Genomic DNA, 12,286 nt, shown 5'->3' with positions numbered 1-12,286 from the left:
GGCTCCCTTAAGTGCCCCTTTAAGTGCCTTCGTCCGCTGGCTTTGCTAGGGCCATTCAGTGGGCCAGCAGGGGCAGTAGTCCCCCCATCCGCCAGCGGGCTTAGTTTAAAGCCCGGTGGAGCAGGTCACCCAGCCTGGCTGAGAAGAGCCTCCTCCCCAGGGGAGAGAGGTGGAGGCCATCTCTTCCCAGCAGCTCGCTGCCTCTCTCTCCAAAGAGCGGGCTGTGGTCTAGAGTTCTAATGGGAAGTCAAACATAGCATTCCATGCTTATTGTCAAATATATGTTTCAAACATCAAATAAAGAATCTGATATACTAAATAACTAATAAATTAAACCTTTTACTTTAAACTGTGCATTCCAAAGAACCATTAAAAATATCTATCCTAACTGGGTAGGGGCAGTGTCCCTTGGGATGGGGATTCCACATGTCTCAGCATGGGGACTCTGCAGTGGAGCCCCCACACCAAGGCACGCAGAGACAGGGGAGCAGACAGCCCAGTGTTTCCTGCCCACCTGAGGAGCAGCTGGCTGGGGCACAGGGTGCCTCAGAACAGGGGCTTCACAATGCACGGAGATGGGGGAGCAGGTAGCTCTGTGCTCTGGGCTGCCTGCTCCCATATATCCACATGCTGCTTCCAGGCTGGCTGGGGCCCAGGGTGCCTCAGTGTAAGGACTGCCTGCTAGCTAGCCCCGCACTGAGGCACCCTGTGCTCCAGCCAGCCCCTCTTGCAGCACGTGGAGCAGCAGGACAATGTGTCCCACTACAAAGCACACAAGCAGGGGTGTGCGCTGCACAACAAAGTAGTGACACAGATTTATGCTGAAATGTGGTGGGACTCAACGCATGACTTGGCGGTGAATGTCGAGGGCTATAGGCTGTACAGGAGGGACAGGATAGGAAGGAAAGGTGGGGGCATGGCACTGTATATCAAGGAGGAATACCCATCCTCATCAATTAACAAAGAATCAGAGGAAGGGCACTCTGAAGTGCTTTGGGTTAGAGTACAAGGCAGTCGAGGGGAAAGAAACTTAACGGTGGCGGTCTACTACAGACCTCCCAACCAGGGGAAGAGCTTGACCAGGAATTCTTAGGTCAGCTCACTGAGGTAGTAAAGTCTAAGGATGTGGTAGTCATGGGGGACCTGAACTTCCCGGACATCTCCTGGGAAGAGCAGTCAGCCAGGTCTGACTGCTCACATAGGTTCTTAGACAGAGTGCAGGACCTCCATCTAACCCAGGAGGTGCACAGCCCCACCAGGGGAGATGCCTTGTTGGACCTAGTGCTGGCCACAGGTGATGACCTGGTGAGGGGGCTGCGGGTGCTCGACCACCTGGGCGACAGTGATCATCGCCTGCTGGAATTCACCATCCAGCACAAGGTGGCAAAGGCATGCAGTAAGGCAGCAGCCCTAGATTTCAGGAGGGCAAACTTCAGCGAGCTAAGGAGGATAGTTGGGGAAGCGCTGAGGTCCCAGAGGGGAGGGGAGCCAGGTGTCCAAGGAGAGTGGTCGCTCCTTAAGGAGACGATCCTCCAAGCCCAAAGGAAGGTAATCCCGACGAGGATCAAAGGGAGCAGGAGGGCACACAAGCCTCTGTGGCTCACCAAAAGCATCCGGGAATGTCTCCTTACTAAAAGGGTGGCGTATACCCAGTGGAAAGAAGGGGTCATCACCAGGGAGGACTATACTGCAGTCGCTCGGGGATGTAGGGGAGCAGTCAGGAAGGCCAAGGCAGAGATGGAATTAGGGCTAGCTTCCCAGATTAAGGACAATAAGAAGTCCTTCTTTAAATACATGGGGGTAAAAAGAAGGTTCCGGGTAATGTGGGGCCCCTGCAGGACGCGTTGGGAAATTTGGTCGTCACACCAGACAACAAAGCTAACATGTTTAATGATTTCTTTGCCTCTGTCTTCCTAAGTAGGGACCAGAACAGTCACCTCCCTGCTGGGCCCCCCTTGAGTCCCAGGGGAGGCACACCTGGGCCAAGGGTTAGTAAGGAACTAGTTAGGGAACTTCCGGAGGAACTGGACGTATTCAAGTCAGCCGGTCTGGACGATCTCCACCCTAGAGTTCTAAAGGAATTGGCTGAGGTCATTGCAGGACCCCTGGCATGGCTTTACAAGCACTCGTGTTTCTCTGGTGTGGTGCCGGAGGACTGGAAGAGGGCCAACGTGGTTCCCATCTTCAAAAAGGGGAAGAAGGAGGACCCAGGAAACTATAGGCCAGTTAGTCTTACCTCAATCCTAGGCAAGCTGTTTGAGAAAATTATTCTGGCACACATCCACGAGGGGCCAGCAAGGGACTGCATGCTTAGGGGCAACCAACATGGGTTTATCAGTGGCAGGTCCTGTCAGACCAACCTGGTGGCCTTTTACGATCAGATCACCAGATCATTAGATGCAGGGGTAGCAGTGGATATAGTCTTCCTGGACTTCCGGAAGGCTTTCGACACTGTCTCTCACCCCGTTCTCATTAAGAAACTGGGGGACTGTGGTGTCGACACCCACACAGTCAAATGGGTCGCCAACTGGCTGGAGGGCCGCACCCAGAGGGTGGTAGTGGATGGGTCCTTCTCAACCTGAAAGGACGTGGGCAGTGGGGTTCCTCAGGGCTCGGTCCTTGGGCCCGCACTGTTCAACTTCTTCATCAGTGACTTGGACGAGGGGGTAAATAGCACCCTGTTCAAATTTGCTGAAAGATATGGGCACACTAGAAGGAAGCAACAGGCTACAATTGGACCTAGACAGGTTACAAGGGTGGGCGGATGCGAATAGGATGGGATTCAACACTGACAAGTGCAAAGTGATGCACCTGGGGAGGAACAACCGGCACCATACCTGCAGGTTGGGGAACTCCCCTCTTGTCAGCACTGAGGTGGAAAAGGATCTTGGGGTCATCATTGACTCCAAGATCAACATGGGCCGGCAGTGTGGGGATGCAATCAGGAAGGCCAGCCGTACCTTGCCATGCATCCACAGATGCATCTTGAGCAGGTCCAAGGAGGTGATCCTCCCCCTCTGTGCGGCACTGGTCAGGCTGCAGTTGGAGTACTGCGTCCAGTTCTGGGCGCTGCACTTCAAGAGGGATGTCAACAGCATGGAGAGGGTCCAGAGGAGGGCCACTCGCATGATCAGGGGGAAGCAGGGCAGGCCCTATGAGGAGAAGGCTGAGGGGGGATCTAGTGGCCTGTTATAAACTAGTCAGGGAGGATCAGCAGGCATTGGGGGAGTCCCTGTTCCCCCGAGCACTGCCAGGAGTGACCAGGAATAATAGTCACAAGCTGGCAGAGGGCAGGTTTAGGCTAGATATCAGGAAGCACTACTTCACGGTCAGGGCGGCTAGGATCTGGAACCAACTTCCAAGAGAAGTGGTGCAGGCTCCTACCCTGGGGGTTTTTTAAGAGGAGGTTAGATGAACACCTTGCTGGGGTCATTTGACCCCAGTATTCTTTCCTGCTACGGCAGGGGGTTGGACTAGATGATCTACTCTGGTCCCTTCCGACCCTAGAAACTATAAAACTATGCTGCTACTATTTATGCTGCTCTAAATGCATGCCCTTGCTTGTGTGGATGCAGCCTTTATGTGTATCGTTTTCGCATCTATCCATGCACAATTTTACAATTTTAGGCCTGAATTTAGAAATTTTGTACTATGAATTTTGTCATAAGGTTGTTTTTTTAAAATAGGTTGTAGTCACATGGGAAAACAATAGAAATAGCTTTTCTCAGAAATGTTTTAAGAGTATTGTTATTTCTCCAGATCTGAATCACTCTATTTTTCTTAAGTTTCTTTTTCTGTTTTATCAAAAATGATTGTTTAGCCTTGATCTAATTGAAAACCTTTTGATGGAACAGTCTTGAAAAATGTGGTTCTATCAAAACTGAAAGAACGTCATGATTTGTACAAAATATGGCAATGGGAAAAAGTTCAATAGTACATTCAACAATATCAAAATATTTCTCTTTTTACGTTTATATTGTGTTAAAATATTGATTTAAATTTTAAATCCAATATATATGAATGTATATATTTAACATTGCTTTAATTACACATCATTACAATTTTACGGTTCTAACCAAAACAACACTGTCAAAACATAATATTTTGACACTGTCAAACTGAAATACTTTGTTGTTACTCAGCCAAAAGGTTTTGCAATTTTTATTTTGAGAGAAATGTCAACATTCTGGCTTTTCTTTCCAATCCATGACAAATGTAGGCTAGGCAAAATATCCTGGAAATTTGCAGCACTGGGAAAGGTAAAGAAAAGATGGAGTATACAGGTATTCAGTCTCCTAGATAGAGCGAAGCAACATCACTTCAATGATGAGCTTTCCAGCCAGGTGGTAATAGGGAGGTGCTCCTTTGCTCACACCAACTGCCCTTCCCACCCCCACATGTGCCTATAGGAGACTGATCATGGACAGCTTGGTCTCTCCCCTGCTAGGGAAGCAGGCAGACTGTCAATGGTCAGCTTGACAGCTGCCAAGGATACCCTCCTGGCCTGCAGGAGTGCCGGGGCAAGGAGAACCAGTTTCTTCACCCTCACCACCCCAACACATTCCTCCCACTGCTTGTACAGTCACGCCAGAGGTATGCAAGGGGTGAAGGGGGCATAGATGAAGGAGCCTAACCCATTCTGGAGCACAGTTTGGTGGCTTGAACCATTCAAGGGAGCCCCTGAATGGGTCAAACTGCTGAAGATAGTTCCTACGTATCAGCTGGCTCAACTTATCCTTGGAGGAGAATGAGGGAGGAATGGAGGACTGGAGCACTAAGGGTTGGGGGGGTGTCAGTGAGGTGTGCCTCAAGACCCTCAGAGAAGAACACAGGCATTCAAGCTGCAACAAGAAAAATTCTCATGAGAGGAAACTTGTTAGTTGAAAGTGCTTTCATTTTTTTTCACAGACAAGCTGTTTTTTCCCCCCACAAAACCCCACAAAAAACACCTTTCTCCAAGGATTATCTCCCTGTTGGCCCTTGGTTGGAAAGCTCACCTTTGAAGTGACTTTGTTGCTGTATGGCTAGGGGCCAAACACCTGTATGCTCCCTCTTCTTGCTACCTCTTCCAGTGCTGCAAATAACCAGGATATTTCATCTAGCCTATATTTGTCCTGGTTTGGAAAGAAAAACCAAATAACGGTTTTCTCCTGGTACAAAAGTAACAGTTATCCAAAGCCATAATTTCAAACATTGGAACTTTCCAAAGAATGGAAATTCCAGATCCTGACAGGTTCTTGTTCTGATTTTTTTCTTTTTTTAGTTACATTCTTTGAGGACAATAACAATATATATTTTTATATATAACTACATCTATATATCTATATAACTATATAGATATATAGATATATATAACTATATAGATATAGATATAACTATATATGACACCTAGATGGATAGGTTGCATGTTGCATAACAGGGCCTAAGTAATTCACATTAACAGCTGATAGACTTTTGCCAGGTTACTGAATTTGATGAATTAACAGGAAAACAAAATAATAATAAGCAAGCAAAAATGTTACGTTGCTTTTTTCTTTCTTCTGACAAGTGTTATTTAATCAGGTGAAAGCTGTCCCAAAATTTATATTTTCTATAAACAAGATGTCCCAAAATATTTCAAGCTAATAAAAATGTTTCCATTCACTTTTTCAGTTACTGTAGGAGGCAAGTGTATAAAATTAAATATTCCCCCATAGTGTATTGCAAAAGACTATTTGCATTTCAATAAAAAAACTGAAAAGCTTTCACTCTTTTTCACTTTTCCAATGGCTAAATGGGGAAAAAAAAAGGTGGTAGGTGGCAGCAGGATAAGGACAGAGGATGAAGGGAAAAAAAAGAAAGGGAATTGTTTTAAATGTTTTTCAATAACTGATTTTTCCCCCGTCTTTCTCAAAAAATAAAACAAAAATAAACGCAAAATTTTCACTATGTTCTGTCTCATATGTTTCAGATGGACAATGTTGACCCACTTAAAATGCGAATGTCTTGAGTATTTTATGACATGAAACTTGGCCTCGGTTTTTAAAAAGTGTAGTTCTGTGTGCTGCAGGTTGATAATGAAAGCTCTTTACTTTACCCTGTTAAATGGCTTTTCCAAGACTCAAGAACAGGAATACAAGATTTTCTTGACATTTAAAAGGTGCTTAATATGATGGCATCTATATCTTCAGCATTATGCGTAGCCATGTATTGTAGAAAGGGTTATATAAAACAAAAAATCCAGGAATACCAATAAAGTAAAGACATAATATACTAAAATAACATAAAAAATCATGGTGAAGGCAGAGAAATAAGAAGGCTTTGAGATGTAGCATGGTGAAGGTAGGATGTTAGATATACTGGAAGATACAGAGTAAGTATTAGGCCTATGCAAAGTGGCAAGTATTCACTTCGGATTCGGAAGACAGTGATTCAATTTGGAGATTTGAATCCCTGTCCACATTTGATTCAGTCAAATCAGATTCAAAAGATTTGATGCCACATTGGAGATTTGGTGATAGACTAAACAGGCAGCTGACACAGCTGCCTCCAGCTGGTAAGTCTGTTGGGGTTGGGGGAGGGAAGGGACATTGGGAAGGGAGGGATTGAGGCTGTGGCTGGGACAAACTGCCCAGACAGGGTGGGGATGTACATTACCTGGGGAAGGTGGGGGGTGTGGGATGTAGGCACGGTAGCGCTCGGAGTGGGGGTTCTGCCCTGTTGCCACTTGCCCAGCCAGGGTGGTGGCGGGGGGCAGGATGCAGGCACAGCTTGCTCCTGGTGGAAGGGGGCAAGTGGCATCAGGGCATAGCCCCTGCTTCCAATACTGCCGCTCCCACATCCTGAACCCCCCCATACCGGTTGGCAAGTGGCGGCAGGGCAGAACCCCTGCTTACAGTGCTGATGTGGGTGCGGCAGCACTAGGAGTGGGGGCTACGCCCTGCTGCCGCTTTCCCCCTTCTGCCCAGAGTGAGACACACCTGCATCTTGCCCCCTTCCCACACCAGCTGAGCAAGCACCAGCAGGGCATAGCCCCTGCCCCCAGCACTGCTGTACCTACATCAGCACTGGGAGTGGGGACTCTGCTGTCACTGCTTGCTAGCTAGCATGGTGGGGGCAGGCACTGCTGCCAGTTGTCCTGCCAGCACGGAGGGTGTGGCAGGGGACAGGTGCTGCCACCAATTGCCAGCCAGTGCAGGGGGGGCACGGGATGTGGGTGCAGTAGCACTGGGAGCAGGGGCTATGGCCTGCTGCTGCTTGCCCCCTTCTGCCTGCAGTGAGCCGCGCCGGCATCCCATCCCTCAGCACCCCGGCTGAGCAAGCAGCAGCAGGGCATAGCTCCCACTCCCAGCGCTACCGTGCCTGCATCCAATGCCCCTCTCCCTGAGTTTCACACCCCCTACCCTGGCTGGGCAGCTTGTCCCAGCCCCAATCCCTCCCTCTCCCATATACCTTCCCTCCCCCTCCCTCAACCCCAACAGATTTAGCAGCTGGAGGCAGTTGTGTCAGCTGCCTGTTTAGTTTATGGCCAAATCGCTGAATCTTTTCTGAATCTTTTTTCAATTTGATTCGGATGCTTCAAATTGATTCAGAGCTTTTAATTGGTCTCTCAATTTGTTTTGGATTTGGAGATTTGGTCCCTGAATTGGCCCAAATCTCCAGATCAAATCAGCTACCAAAGTTTCACACAGCCCTAGTAAATATATTTGGTTGCCTAGGTTGTAAACATAGAGGAAGCACTCTGACACATGGGAATAAGCAAAGGAAACAAAGTAATCATTGGGCAGGCAGAAATTAGGATTGCTGTAAGAGACAATAAAAATAAAGATGGGAAAAAAAACAACATGCAAGATTCTGGCCTCTGAGAAAAAATATTGCATATTCTCCTTTAGATAATGGAATGTTTTAAATGATTAACCCTTTTTTAATAGTGTGTAGTTGATAAGGAATGGAAAATTACTGTGTTCATAATTTTGGTTGATTTCATAGATATACATATGGGGAAATATAAGGTGTAAAAAAGGGGATTTTGCTTTTTTTAGGCACAATCATGATAGTAACCTGTTACTCAAGCACCTGATAGGGAATTGTCCTACAGGGTACAGGTAGATGTACTTTTAAGTTGGTGTGCATAACTCAAGCATTTCTAGATAGTTCTGTGAAACCCATCACAAAGCCATCTGTTTTCCTCTAAATAATTTCATCATTGTTTATATTCTTTCAAATTTTAGAGAAAAGCAGCTTTTCTGCCTACATATGTTAGAGTTTAGGAAAAGTGTAGTCAGTCAAAAGTTGGAGGGTTTTTTTTAACCAATGAATCATCAGACTGGTTTTGTTCCAACTAAAGAATGTCAATATTGAGCGCACAAAGTTTCTCATTATCTCTCACGCTTTGTTTGAGTTCAAGTTGTTGAATTTTTGTCCTTACTTTTATCGACTGATATTTTTCCTAACTGAAAAGTGAACAGTTTATTACATGCTTTGATACAACTCCTTTCCATTAACAATGTTGGCTGATCAACTCCAGGGTCTGAAACTACAAAAGTCTCTCTTATCAGTGAAGCCTGAACCAGTGGTTCGCAACCTTTTTTAGACTACAGGCACCTCTCAGAAAATGTCAGCTCTTAGTTTTCACTTCTTTTTTTTTTTTTGATTCCAAAAAATAATGGAGCAATTTTTCTGTTGCAAAGAACTCAGAAAGATGACAATGTATTTAACATTATGGGTTCCTATTTGAAATGTTTTAATTTATCTGTGAATCTTTTGCACACCTAATAGCAAATGTGATTTTATCCTTATTACTTTGAGCTGCTGTTCAAAAAGATTATGGTGGAGTTCCAAGAAATACTCAAATGACCAGGAGTGGGACTTCCAGATTTTTTTCTTCTATCAAACTAAGAATTTCATCTGGTGTGCTTTCTAGCTAGCTCTAATGTACTAGAACTGTTGGAAAAATTGATGGAGCAAAGATAGAAAAATTTTTTTGAAAATCTCAAGAAGTTTTACTATACTGTAAAACCATCAGTACACATAATGTCACTACTGGGTGAATCTACGTGTGCACATTTATTGCACAATAACCAAAATTACTGTGCAGTATGAGTGTGCATCTACACATACATACACATACTGTGCAGTAAATATGATGACTTACACTGACTTGCATCATGCAGGTATCAAATTTGTGACCAATTAATTACTGCACAATAACGCACATGTAGACGCCTTACTGCACTGTAACACTGTGTGGACTGACGTGGGACTAAGTGTAGTCCCACATCAGTCCACACACAGCATCAATGTGCTTTAATGCCTGCATGTGTAGACGCCATCCTACTCCCACTTACTGCTCAGTAATTTACTGCACAGTAAGTTTAAGCCAGTGTAAATGCATGTGTAGACATGTCCACTGAGAACCCCATTTTCTTTGGATCACATGGATAACCTGCATATGTAAAATAGCAATCTTGGAGAAAATTGTCTATTAGGAAGGCACAGATATTTTGAAAAAGCCAGGACCCATTTTGTCTTAATGTACCCATTTATTTTTCATTTTAACTTGCTCATTTCATTTATTCAAAATGGTGGTTGTGTTTGTCCTTGGAAGCTGAAGAATTTTTTCTCCAAGGCAACAGATGGACTTGTTGAATTTAGGGAGCCCATGGTAGACAATAAAGACATTTTACAAACTCACCATGGGGGATGAGGGGGAACTGGGGGAGGCTCTGTTCCCCTGGGCACCACCCGGGGTTACTAGGAATAACAGACACAAATTGTTAGAGACAAAGTTCAGGCTGGACATCAGGAGACATTGCTTTACAGTTAGGGCTGCCAGGCTCTGGAATGGGCTCCCAAGTGAGGTGGTGCTGTGTCCTACCTTGGGGGTCTTCAAGAGAAGGCTGGACAGATATTTGGCTGGGGTGATATGACCCTGGCACCCGTTCCTGTCCGGGGCAGGGAGTCGGACCTGATGATCTGTTTAGGTCCCTTCCAACCCTGAGCACTATAATTCTGCTTTATCTCAACTTTTTCCAGTTTTGTGCTGTCCTGCCAACAAACCCAGGTCCCCACCCTTTTTCCATTTTTTCTAACTTTAATCCTTATTTACTGTTTTCTTTAACAGCTTTATTTTGATCTCCTTTTAATAATGTCATTCACATTGATCTTGTCCAGTAATTCTTGGATGAAGTTGCCACTAGGGGGAATGCCTTACTGGATCTGGTATTGGCAACGGGGGATGACATAGTAGGGGACCTACAGATCGGTAGCCATCTGGGGGACAGTGATCACCTAAAAATACAATTCAACATAAGGCGTCGAGTGGGTAAGGTAACTAGTAGGGTGAACGTGCTGGACTTTAGGAAAGCTGATTTCAGTGAACTCAGGCGATTAGTGAAGGACGCACTGCAGAGTAGTAGTTTTGAAATGATGGGGGCCCAAGAAGGGTGGCTGTGCCTTAAGGAAACTATCCTTCGAGCACAAAGCGAGACGATCCCCGTGAGAGGTAAAAGAGGGAAAGGGGCCAGGAGGCTTCCCTGGCTGACCAGAGAAATCCAGGGCAGACTAAGGGCCAAAAGGGGAGCACATAAAAAGTGGAAACAGGGAGAGATCACCAAAGAGGAATATACCTCTTCTGCTCGTGCTTGTAGGGAGGCAGTTAGACAGGCCAAAGCTACCATGGAGCTGAGGATGGCAACCCAAGTAAAAGACAATAAGAAATTGTTTTTTAGATATATAGGGAGTAAAAGGAAGGCCCAGGGAGGAATAGGACCTCTGCTAAATGGGCAGAAACAATTGGTGACGGACAGAGGGGACAAGGCTGAACTCCTCAACGAGTTCTTCGCCTCAGTGTTCCTAAGCGAGAGGCACAACAAGTCTCTCACTGGGAGTGTAGGGAGGCAGCAGAAAGGCACCAGACTTCCATGCGTGGACCCTGAGGTGGTGCAGGGTCACTTGGAAGAACTGGATGCCTTTAAGTCGGCAGGCCCGGATGAGCTCCATCCGAGGGTACTGAAAGCACTGGCTGACATCATTGCAGAGCCACTGGCAGGAATATTTGAATGCTCGTGGCGCACGGGTCAAGTCCCGGAGGACTGGAAAAGGGCCAATGTGGTTCCCATTTTCAAGAAGGGGAGGAAGGAGGACCCGGGCAACTATAGGCCAATTAGTCTCACCTCCATCCTTGGCAAAGTCTTTGAAAAAATTATCAAGGCTCACATTTGTGAGAGCCCGGCAGGACAAATTATGCTGAGGGGAAACCAGCATGTGTTCGTGGCAGGCAGATCGTGCCTGACCAATCTAGTCTCTTTTTATGACCAGGTTACAAAACGCCTCGACGCAGGAGGGGGGGTGGATGTCGTATACTTGGACTTCAAGAAGGCCTTTGACACGGTATCCCACCCCACACTGGTGAACAAGTTAAGGGGCTGTGACTTGGATGACTGCACAGTCCGGTGGGTGGAGAATTGGCTGGAGGGTCACACCCAGAGAGTCGTGGTGGAGGGGTTGGTTTCGACCTGGAAGGGTGTGGGCAGTGGGGTCCCGCAGGGCTCGGTCCTTGGACCGATACTCTTTAATGTCTTCATCAGCAACTTGGATGAGGGAGTGAAATGTACTCTGTCCAAGTTTGCAGATGACACTAAGCTATGGGGTGAAGTGGACACGCCGGAGGGCAGGGAGCAGTTGCAAGCAGACCTGGACAGGTTAGACAAGTGGGCAGAAAACAACAGAATGCAGTTCAACAAGGAGAAATGCAAAGTGCTGCATCTAGGGAGGAAAAATGTCCAGCACACCTACAGCCTAGGAAATGACCTGCTGGGTGACACGGAAGTGGAAAGGGATCTTGGAGTCCTAGCGGACTCCAAGATGAACATGAGTCGGCAGTGTGACGAAACCATCAGAAAAGCCAATGGCACTTTATCGTGCATCAGCAGATGCATGACAAATAGGTCCAAGGAGGTGATACTTCCCCTCTATCGGGCGCTGGTCAGACCACAGCTGGAGTACTGTGTGCAATTCTGGGCGCCGCACTTCACGAAGGATGCGGATAACCTGGAGAGGGTCCAGAGAAGGGCCACTCGTATGGTTAAGGGCCTACAGGCCAAGCCCTACGAGGAGAGACTAGAGAAACTGGACCTTTTCAGCCTCCGCAAGAGAAGGTTGAGAGGCGACCTGGTGGCTGCCTATAAGTTCATCAGGGGGGCACAGAAGGGAATTGGTGAGTATTTATTCACCAAGGCCCCCCTGGGGGTTACAAGAAATAATGGCCACAAGCTAGAAGAGAGCAGATTTAGATTGGATATTAGGA

This window comes from Crocodylus siamensis, chromosome 3 (genome assembly GCF_052110815.1).
Source record: "Crocodylus siamensis isolate JL-2025a chromosome 3, ASM5211081v1, whole genome shotgun sequence".
In the NCBI taxonomy this organism is placed as follows: domain Eukaryota; kingdom Metazoa; phylum Chordata; order Crocodylia; family Crocodylidae; genus Crocodylus; species Crocodylus siamensis.
This window is presented reverse-complemented; position numbering follows the sequence as displayed.